Below are 9,899 nucleotides of genomic sequence, written 5' to 3'. Positions count from 1 at the left end.
AAAGTAACTTGCCCAACACTGATGGTCAAAGTCTTGATAACCAGGGCGTGTGCTCACAAACCCTCACATTTTGTAGATAAGGATGTAAAAAGGCACTTTTATGTGTTCAGGACTGGGTGTGAGGGTGTTAACACAACAACCAGGTGTAGACCCGTATCAATAATTGACACCATCAGTAGAGGGACCACAAAAGGTGTTGAAGTATCAGCAGCAGTCATGTGATAGTTTCCACAGAGCCTCTCACACGAAACTGTGCATGCGCACAGGCATGTCATTTAAACATATGCACACATACAATTCATTAATCTATTCATATTTCATTAATCATCCCTGCAGAGGCCTTGTTGTTGTTATAGAATGGAGGATTAATTATGCAAAAGAAATAAAATGAAATTGCAAATCGGACTGAAGGCAAATCAGCTGCTCATAAGGAGTCTTTTGGTTCAGTCTGAATGCAAAGTCCTTGCTGAACAACATTTTCAGGATCAGAATCATAAGTCATGAGAGTTACATAATTTCGTTTCACAACCAAAATCCAGCCTCTCAAGCTGTCAAATAAATCTTTTTGGCCTTGTGTTGCCCCTCAAACTCTAACTGCATGTGGTGATGTTGACTCTAAAAAAAACAAACTTCCATCACGTCACTTAACAAATTAACCCCATTATCAACAAAGCTGAATCCTGTGGAGAGAGCAAATGTGTCTTGTCTTGTACGTAACAAGTGATCTTTCTGCATCTCAGCAAGAAAATGATCTCGAATGTTAACTTAAGTTTGTGCAGCTGTCCTTGTTAGGACATTCCATTGACTTAATTTATTGTGGACATCCTAACTTTAACCCAACCTCAATTCATACCTTACCCCTAACCAGTACCTCAGAAATGATGTTTTACCCCATTAGGACTAGTCTTTGGTCCCCACAAGGACTACTTGTCCCAACAAGGTCAGTGTTTACATGAGAAATTGTCCCCAATAGGTCATAAAAACTGTACACACACACACACACAACAAACACACACACAACACACATTATACAATTGCTAATCCAGTGTTGACCCAATTCCAGCAGGTGGTGTAACCTGTTGGTCGACAAAGTTAAATCCAACAACATCTTTCATCGCATCTTATGCCCCAGGATATTGTGTGGGTGTGTTTATTTTAACCTGTGTGACCGGATGTGACAGGTTACACGTGTACACAAACACACACACACACACACACACACACACACACAAACGTTTGGACTTATGGATTGGAACAATAAAACTCCTTCCTGATTGAACCTGATTTGTATGTTGCCAAATAATTTCCCGGAGCTTCTGGAACAAAATGTTGCGGCCTGTGAATGCTGGACCCTCAATTTCCTGCCACATCTTGTTAAATATTGTTTAAGGAGTCAAGTGGGGGAAAAATATAGCTGAAGTGTGTGTGACTTCTTTTTTTTTTTTTGCTTTTGGCATGCTCACTCTCAAAGGGGAAACTGACCTCAACTCAGAAAGGTGTGCGCCACCGAGCTACGCCTTTATCTGCAAGTTTAACGACAGTGATAAATGCGAAGATTCACAGGAAGTGACGGTGTTGCGGATTTGGACCTTGGGAATGTTAAATATTAATCTCTCATGGCTTCCTTTTTAAAACCTACTCACATGCTTAGCTTGTATGAAGTTTAGTCTTCTCATAATATGAACCCGTGCTCTCATTCATATCCAATCCAATGCATCCAAAATGCAATTCTTCTTATTATAATGCTTAGATAATCGTTCGGGATATGTGTTCATATCAATCATAGCTTTTATAATGTGTGCGTATTCATGTGGTTGTATATAAAGTAAATTCCGGCATGATCTCCATGTTATTTGTGTGTGAGTCCAGTATGTCGGTGTAAAAGTCCGTCCCAATAAAATGTGGGCTTGGTTGAATTTTAAGTTATGTTGAAAATTGATCCGTTTCATCGCTATGATGATAGATACGTTTTTATGTATGTATTTACATCCAAACACTGCACATTTTGCTCTCCCGTTAGTGCTACACGTACACATACTACGTAAAGGCCCATATTCCCGGTGAATGTTTTGTCACAAATTAGGTTTAAATAGTGAGGGGATTCTTATAGTGGCTTTCTTTTATCCAGAAACATGGTGTACAACTTGTCTGCAGAAATTGCAATGTTTGCAGTGTGTAGCAGGGGTTCTGTTTAACTCTGGGAAAAGTGGAAATAAGTCAGTTGAGGCTGGTGTGTGCTGAAATATAGGCTGACATCGCCATCTAGCGCCGACTTTGTGACAAATGCTCAAGTGGATTATCAGCGTTCAAGCATCCCATACAGAGCTTATAGGCCAATAATAATAATAATAATCTTTATTATTAGAATATTTTGTAGTTGACGTTGACTGAGAAGGCAGCCGTGTAATAAACAGACGCAGGTGGAAAGTGCAGGTAAATCCTTTCTATTATAAAACGCTGCGAAATATTCTCCTTAATCACCTCTGTGTGACTGTACAGTCTCTTAAATATCTAAATGATTGCACTTTCTCTGCATATGTATTTCTTAAACCTACTGTTTTATTAATAAATATTCTACATGTTAAATATACAATTATTACAGTTCTAGATGACTTTCTAAATACGCCTCACATTTTTTATAAATTGCCCTGCAATTTGGACCTACATTGTTTTAATAGGTTGCGTTTTCTAAGATGCAGCTATTTTATACGTTGAAAGTTAACACGTGTATACATTTATTATCATTATATTTTATCTATATAGGCCTGTACATATACATACAAAATGTATTTTGGTAAGACTGAATCACTAAACGTTGAGTACATTTATTCAGGCGACTGGTTTCAAACGGCGCAGGCGGCCGGGTATCAGTCTATTTTGTACAAATTAGCCTACTACCGCATGATTTGTTTATCTAAAGAATTTGTTTTAATTCGTGTGTGTGTGTGTGTGTATATATGTGGTATGTATAACAAAAATCAGAACCCCGGTAGGAATCCCCCTAATCTTTTTAATTGTACTTTTACCATTTCTGTAGGCTTTCCGTGATAATTGGATTAATCAGAAATAAGAAGCTAAGATAATTTGCCGAAAATTACACTGAATGTGATTAAAACGCATTTCACGCACAAATGTTTGCCATTAATTAAATGTTCATTAGGTGCATTTTTCTTAAGGGTTCGTTGAAATATTTTGCATGAAAACGCGTCACCTCTGAAGAAATGTAGGAAAATATTGGTGCTATAAATTCAAGGTGAATTGTAGGTTTCATTTAAGAGAATTTAATCTAAACTCTGGGTGGTTTTGTGCTGTCAGAGCAGCCCAAAACACAACAAACAAAACAACAATAAACCCAAAACAAAAAACCATGTGTTTGTACTAGAAACGTTTCTACTTTGTCTCAAAAAGATTTTCTTTCTGAGTGCTCAAGTGCCGTTTTTTACCGCTGCTGCAGCCAAAAACCCAACATCCCAGCATGCTTGGTTTGGCTGCATTAATGAATATGATTCAGTCTTATTGGCAGTCTTATTGGCAGTCAAATGTCAGGCATGAAACCAAACTCCTCCTTATTCACAGCTCCAGTTCCTCTTCAAGCTTCCCCACCTGTTAGGCTGATTTACGTGCTGATATAATTGTTTCAGCCAATTTAGTTAAATATAACGGCTGTCCATTATGTCTCCCCTCAAGAATTTCAAGCACACAGGCTAATTCATTAGATTAGTACACAAGACTTAGATCCTTTATTTCCTACTCCTCACAATAATTAAAAGCGCATAGACTTTTATTGTTATTATTATTATTGTTATTATTGTTATTATTATTATTGTTATTGTTATTATTGTTACTATTATTATTACTATTATTATTATTACTATTATTATTAGTAGTAGTAGTAGTAGTAGTAGTGGTCGTATAGTTATCAATAATCCTGTTGTGGTTGTCAGTTGTAGCCATATATATAAGTCTATATTTATTATGTTCTAACTAAACTCTTGATTATATATATATTTTAACGTCTAATATCTGATCTTAATGTTTGTTTTTTTAACATTTCAAAGCATACTTGTAATATAAACTGATTTAAATGAGTTACATTTACTATTATTATTCCTCAGGCCTATTTGTTTCACAGTGGCGTAACAACGGCACATATTCAGTAGCTTAAACAAACATTCATTCAGGATTATTTACACAGTGAACTGAGGGCTGGGTTGTAGAGTATTTTTAAATAGTGAGTAGTGATATCTTGTGCTTATGACTTGCACATGGCCAGCTGGCTGACTGAGAGAAACACTGCAGATACTTGAGACAGTGCGTCCGCGAGCACGGGATGCAGCGTCGCCACGCTCCCACGTCATCTGACGTAGGCTTGGCGGGGCGCGCACGTGTTATACAATCAGCTCAGAGATGGGGAGAAAAGTGCGATGTGTGACTGCTCTGTGCATCCTGTGGGCCAAAAACACAGCAAAGCGGAAGAACTATGAGCTCTAGACCGGAAGTGCACTGCATTCACGTGCCAAGCGCGCCAGCTCATTGGCTGCGAGGACCCGACAGCGACGTCTCATTGGCTTGCTTAGAACCAAAACAAGCTTACAAGTCCCGCCTCCAACCTGACACATAAAGAGACAGTCCAAAGCTCCCAGCTCAACGCTCCTCCTGTTGCTCCTCCTGTCGCTCCTCCTGTCGCTCCTCCTCACAGGAGCCTTCTTTGATGGGATAGCCCGTCGGCTGCGGCAGGAAGCAGGAGGAAGGCTTGAGTTCTGCTGCCACACTCAGGCAAAACAGTGAATTACAGTCCATTTCAGTAGCTACTCAAAAAATGCTTCAATTAACCTATTCTTTACTTTAAAAAGCCACACTAGAGGTCCATGCGCCATTCACATTCACTTTAATCACAAATGTGTGAAGAAAGGGAAGTACGAAGGAAATAATTGTTATAGTTCGCTTTCAAACATATTTTAAAGCCTGTGATATTTTACTATTCGATTCTATGTTACACCAACAGTGAGAAATTTGCTGTTTGAATGAAACAAACAAATAAAAAAAGGGTCATAGTTCATTTTCGTCAAATGAACTGAACAGGCTGGGCCTTATTTCGCATCGTCACAGACAGCAGGTATATAGGCTGGGAACTAGTAGGCTATTATTAAATAAACTGATACCGTGTGAGGTTCTCGGGTCAGTGAGTGGGTCGAATAGACCACACATCCAAATAGGTTAGCAGTTTGTATCTCGCCTGTCTCTCAGACGTGGCTGAACACAGACAGGGCCAGCACCAGGCATTGCTCTTTACATTGACCTTCGCTGTCTCTTTGCGTAATAGAGGCGAGGCCTGCAACCTTCAGCCAGTCAACAACATAGCTCTGGTCAAACATGAAAGCATGAGTTTAGAAGATAATCTTGTAATACACCACAAAGACCCGAGCAGACATAAGCTTATCCGAGACCGTGACAGCGGTCAAATAGAAGCACTTGACCGAGATTATGTGAAAGCCTCCTCCGTGTCCCGGTCGGCGCCTTATTCCTCCACAGACGGGCTTTTCCTGTCCTGGTCTCATTTGATTTGATATATAAATGCCATATAATTTACTGTGTTCATTTATGAAGGATGTATGGAATAGGTATGTTTTAAAAAAAAAAAAAAAAAAAAGAAGATGCACAGAGGGTACGAGTGCGTCAGTGAAAGCAGAACATGTGCGTCGCCTGCCTTTTATTTGCCTAGACACAGATTACGTCAATTTCCCATAACGCAAAATACATGTTTCACGTTATTTAAAGTCAATGAATAAACATAAACTTGCACAAGATGTCATAAGGCCAATTTGTGCCGCAAACCTTTGTTGAACACACTAAATGTTTTCTTGAACATGTGATTCCCTATCAAAGCGATATGGAGGAATATAGATATCTGTGCGTCTTTGACTGATTTAAAAACCGCTGCAGTTGTTTCATATTCGTATCCTATCCAGACAATAGTCTGATATGACAGTTACTGTTTAAATCCAAAATAAATGAATAAGTGCTAAAGAAAGGGAAATAATTTCACCTATTTTGGTCTTTTAAATAAATTATTGAACTACAATCCACTGGGATTTTTAAGGAGATAGTAGAAATTGTATTTGGCCATTTGATGGCCATAAGTACGTGGATCAGTTAAGATCTGTTTATTTGAGCTTGGATAGAAAATTGCGAGACAAAGGTGATTATAAGAAAATATATAGTGAGAAATGTATTTTAGCGGACACATTTTTGTTGAAGTTGGCGGTTCAATCGAATAAACCTGTTTACCATGAGTCAGAATATATTTGATCTAAATGCTGTATTTGACGCAGACTATATGCAGTGTCTATTGCCGCTAACCGAAATATTTACTTTCGGAAAAAAGCAATGTCATCTAAATTTCCAATGTTTGGATCAAAATAACTGCGTTGCCTTAGTTAGACTTACATTTTGTTTTGTTGGCTCCCAGGACTGTTAAATATTCTATATATCTTGTTGTGGGAGATCACATCTTAAGTGCATCTTAAATTCAGTACAGATGGTGAAAACGAACCAAACATTTAGAGAATAGACTTTTTTTAATCAAAGGACCAAGGGGAGAAAACACTATTTAAGTAACACAAGGTTTAGGATTCAATGGCTCAGTTCGACTTTTTTTTATTATTAAAAGTTTCATAAATGTTATTTTTGGGCATACGCACACAATTGGAGGACTGAAATTAAATTCTAATCCTCACAATTTCTTTTTTTATTGTAATATCCCACAAACCATCAATGGCAAGTGCGCAATTAAGACAGGGTTTTCTGACGCAATGGTCTAGTTTGTACATTATGAGTTCCTTGTTTAACCTGTTCACTTCACCTAAATTGCGACTTGTTTCTATCAGTCTGTCTTTTTCCTTCTATGTTTTCCGCCTTTGTAAAATGTCATTTATTCCCCCAACTGAAGTCCAGTTTATATCCTTTTGTCCAAGCCCGCTGCTGCTCACGCCTTGTTTCCCAGGGTACCCTCTACAGGCTAATTCAGAGTCTCCACTGGTTAGTCAGAGGTTCTCCCATTGACCGTGGAGTTGGTCAGTTTCCCTGCATGGCCCCTGTGTGGTCTGCCTGGCCCCTCTGTCGTCGCCATCGCTGTCGGCCCACATTTCTGTCACCTGTGGATAAATCAACAGTTGTTCGCTGAATCAGGTTCAAATTTACTGATATTTTCCTGCTCGTTCATTTGTACGGAGTACAAGCTCTCGTTGATTGTTTCATGTTTCAGTCTGATGGTTTTATAATCCCCCCGCAACTCCAGGCTCCTATCAGTGTAGCCAGCAACATGAGCCAAGACCTTGTACCATTCAAGTTCAAAAACACTTTCTTTTTTAAATCTCACAATGTATAAATATAAAAGACAAAAACACAAGTAAACGCGTAAAATTATATTTTTATTGGATGTTTTGGCAGAAAATTATAAATGCATTAATTAGCTCCACCCAGGTTTGTTTTGGTTGTGAGACCGCTTTCCCGTAACGAATTACAGACCTCCATCTAAGTTGTGTTTTGTGATCTTTTAATAGCTTTATAAGAGTTTGTGCATTAATAGGTCACAGTTGGAACCCGTCTTCTTATTGTATGGTCATACTGTATCTCTTCGGCCTCCTGCTCAGCTCACTACACATTAAAGACGGCGTTTTCATTTTGAGTATAAGAATATATAGAATAGTTGCTTTGAGGCGCAGGTGCGATGGCCTATTTTTCTACCATAAAATGAAAACAAAACAGCCTGTACTAAACGCTTTGGGCTTTTTATTTCGCTTGAAGACTTAAACTACAGGAGGTTTCTTTGCAAGACACTGCATGCGCCTTTTTAGCCCCCTTTTACAGCCTATATGGCCTACCTGACGTACCCTTAAACTGTACTTTCAGATCCTCCCTACACTTGATTGTTTACTTGTTGTCTGACAAGGTTTTATGGCACGCGGATTGGGCTGTGTCATTCTCTTGAGTGAGACAAACCCACTGCGCGTCTGTCACTCCAGGATAGTAGTTATACTTAATTTAAAGTTAAATGTATTGTGTTAATATCTGAGTTATTGTAATTGTATGATTTTTAGTGTTTCATTGAATTTAAATAACGTCAACCAAGTGTTGGTGTGTGTGTGTGCGCTCTAAGATAGGAAAACATAGCTTTAGACCTAAAGGCCAAGAAAAAGGTGTCCCTGAGTTAACTCACGGATTCTGTCTCCACATCAGATCTTCTTCATAGTGACTCATTGCTGTTTATCACCAAAAGTCAGTGCGTTAAAGTTTATGTTTTAGACTTTGTTTCCTCTTGTGTCCAAAATCGGATAGAAACTGAACTTTTTTTTGCCTTAACCGTATAGATGAAGATTACGTTATTATTGACCTCAGGGCTTTTGATGAGAGTAACATCATGTGTTTGTATCAACGGTTTACTATTTAGAGCACTATTTAGAGTTACATTTAAACCTGCAGCAGAGAGTACATTAGAGGTCAACATCTCTCAAGATACATTATTAGTGCCTAGGTGAAGTTCATTTGACTTTTCTTTAGCTTAGAGTTACAGGCTCACATTATCGACCAATCTTGTAACCTAAAGCCTGCGTAAATGCAAAAGCAATTAAAGGAACTCCATCCGGGGCACAGTGGGCCCTTTGCTCTCTGTAGAGGACCCTCTCCCTCCCCCGAACTTGAAGTCGACCGTACAGACAAAGCTTTGGCTTTGAGAGCTTTTACGCAGCGCCAGACTGCAGTTTGATGACCCAAAAACCACAAGACGGATGGTCATCGGATTAGCAGAACGACTTTCTTCAATACAAAACACATTTAACATAATACTGGCTTTTAATTTGGAATGATTGTCTCTGATTTAGGATAATTATTACATTTTTGGTCAATTATTACAAATATGCTTATTTATTTTGAGTAGAAAGCCTTACCTTAGTTGTTTACGGACATATGTTTCTATGTTGTTGAAAATCCTCAGCTGCTGACTTTGAGTCCGTGTAGGTGGCGACTTCCCATCACGCTTGGCCAGTTTTGTGGTGTCTGTCTGGCCGGAGAGAAAAAAAGCGCAGCAGAATACTATAGCAGCTATAAAAACGCAGGTCTGTGCAGAGCTGGCTTTGGTTTTCCTGGGCATCCTGTGCTCAATTACAGCTTAAAAGCTTCAGCACAACTCGTAGAATTTGTCTGGATTGACTAAGAGGCGGAGCGTGTGGTCGCAAAGACACTCGAGTTGCTTGTGTCCCTGCAATTTATCCAAATAAAATGGCCTGCAAGCAGAACGGTGAAAAGGACAGACTGAATGTTTTTTCCCCTGTTTTGATACACTCATAGGGCGTTAGTTGGTGCTTGAACCGTCTTAGTGTGTGTGATATTTTAAGGTTGTGTTTCACATGTGCCATCAGGAGCCCCTCGGATCACCATGTGCACATGGGCTGTGGGGCCAGGCCAGCCGCGGCGGTCTTAATCCGAGCTCAGGTCTCTCATTCACAGCACATTAGAGTCAGGTTGCAGCCTCTCCAAAACAAGCTCCACGGTGGCCTCAGAAAGCAGGGAGCCAGGGAATGTGCACTGTAAAATGTTCACTAATCAAATACAAGAAATTCCTGCATTTCAAAAGACACTGGGTATTTATCTTAATTTGCTTGAGCTTCAGTGGAAAGTGAACCCTTAATCCAAAATTATTTGCATATTCCTGTATGACAATTTAAAGCCTCAATATAAGAAATTATTCACATTTTAAAAAATATTCTCGAATAAAATGTTGCTTGTACATTTCGAATTGTAACTGAATTACAGCTGCAGGTTTTGTAAAGTCCTGCATTTAGAAACAACGTTTTCCCCTCTGATTTTGTGTTGATGGGATTTACGCAAATGTATGTGTATGT

This window comes from Morone saxatilis, unplaced genomic scaffold (genome assembly GCF_004916995.1).
Source record: "Morone saxatilis isolate NCDOM2014 unplaced genomic scaffold, NCSU_SB_2.0 Contig9, whole genome shotgun sequence".
Taxonomy (NCBI): Eukaryota; Metazoa; Chordata; class Actinopteri; family Moronidae; genus Morone; species Morone saxatilis.
The sequence above is the reverse complement of the archived record's forward strand: the minus strand, read 5'-3'. Positions refer to the sequence as shown.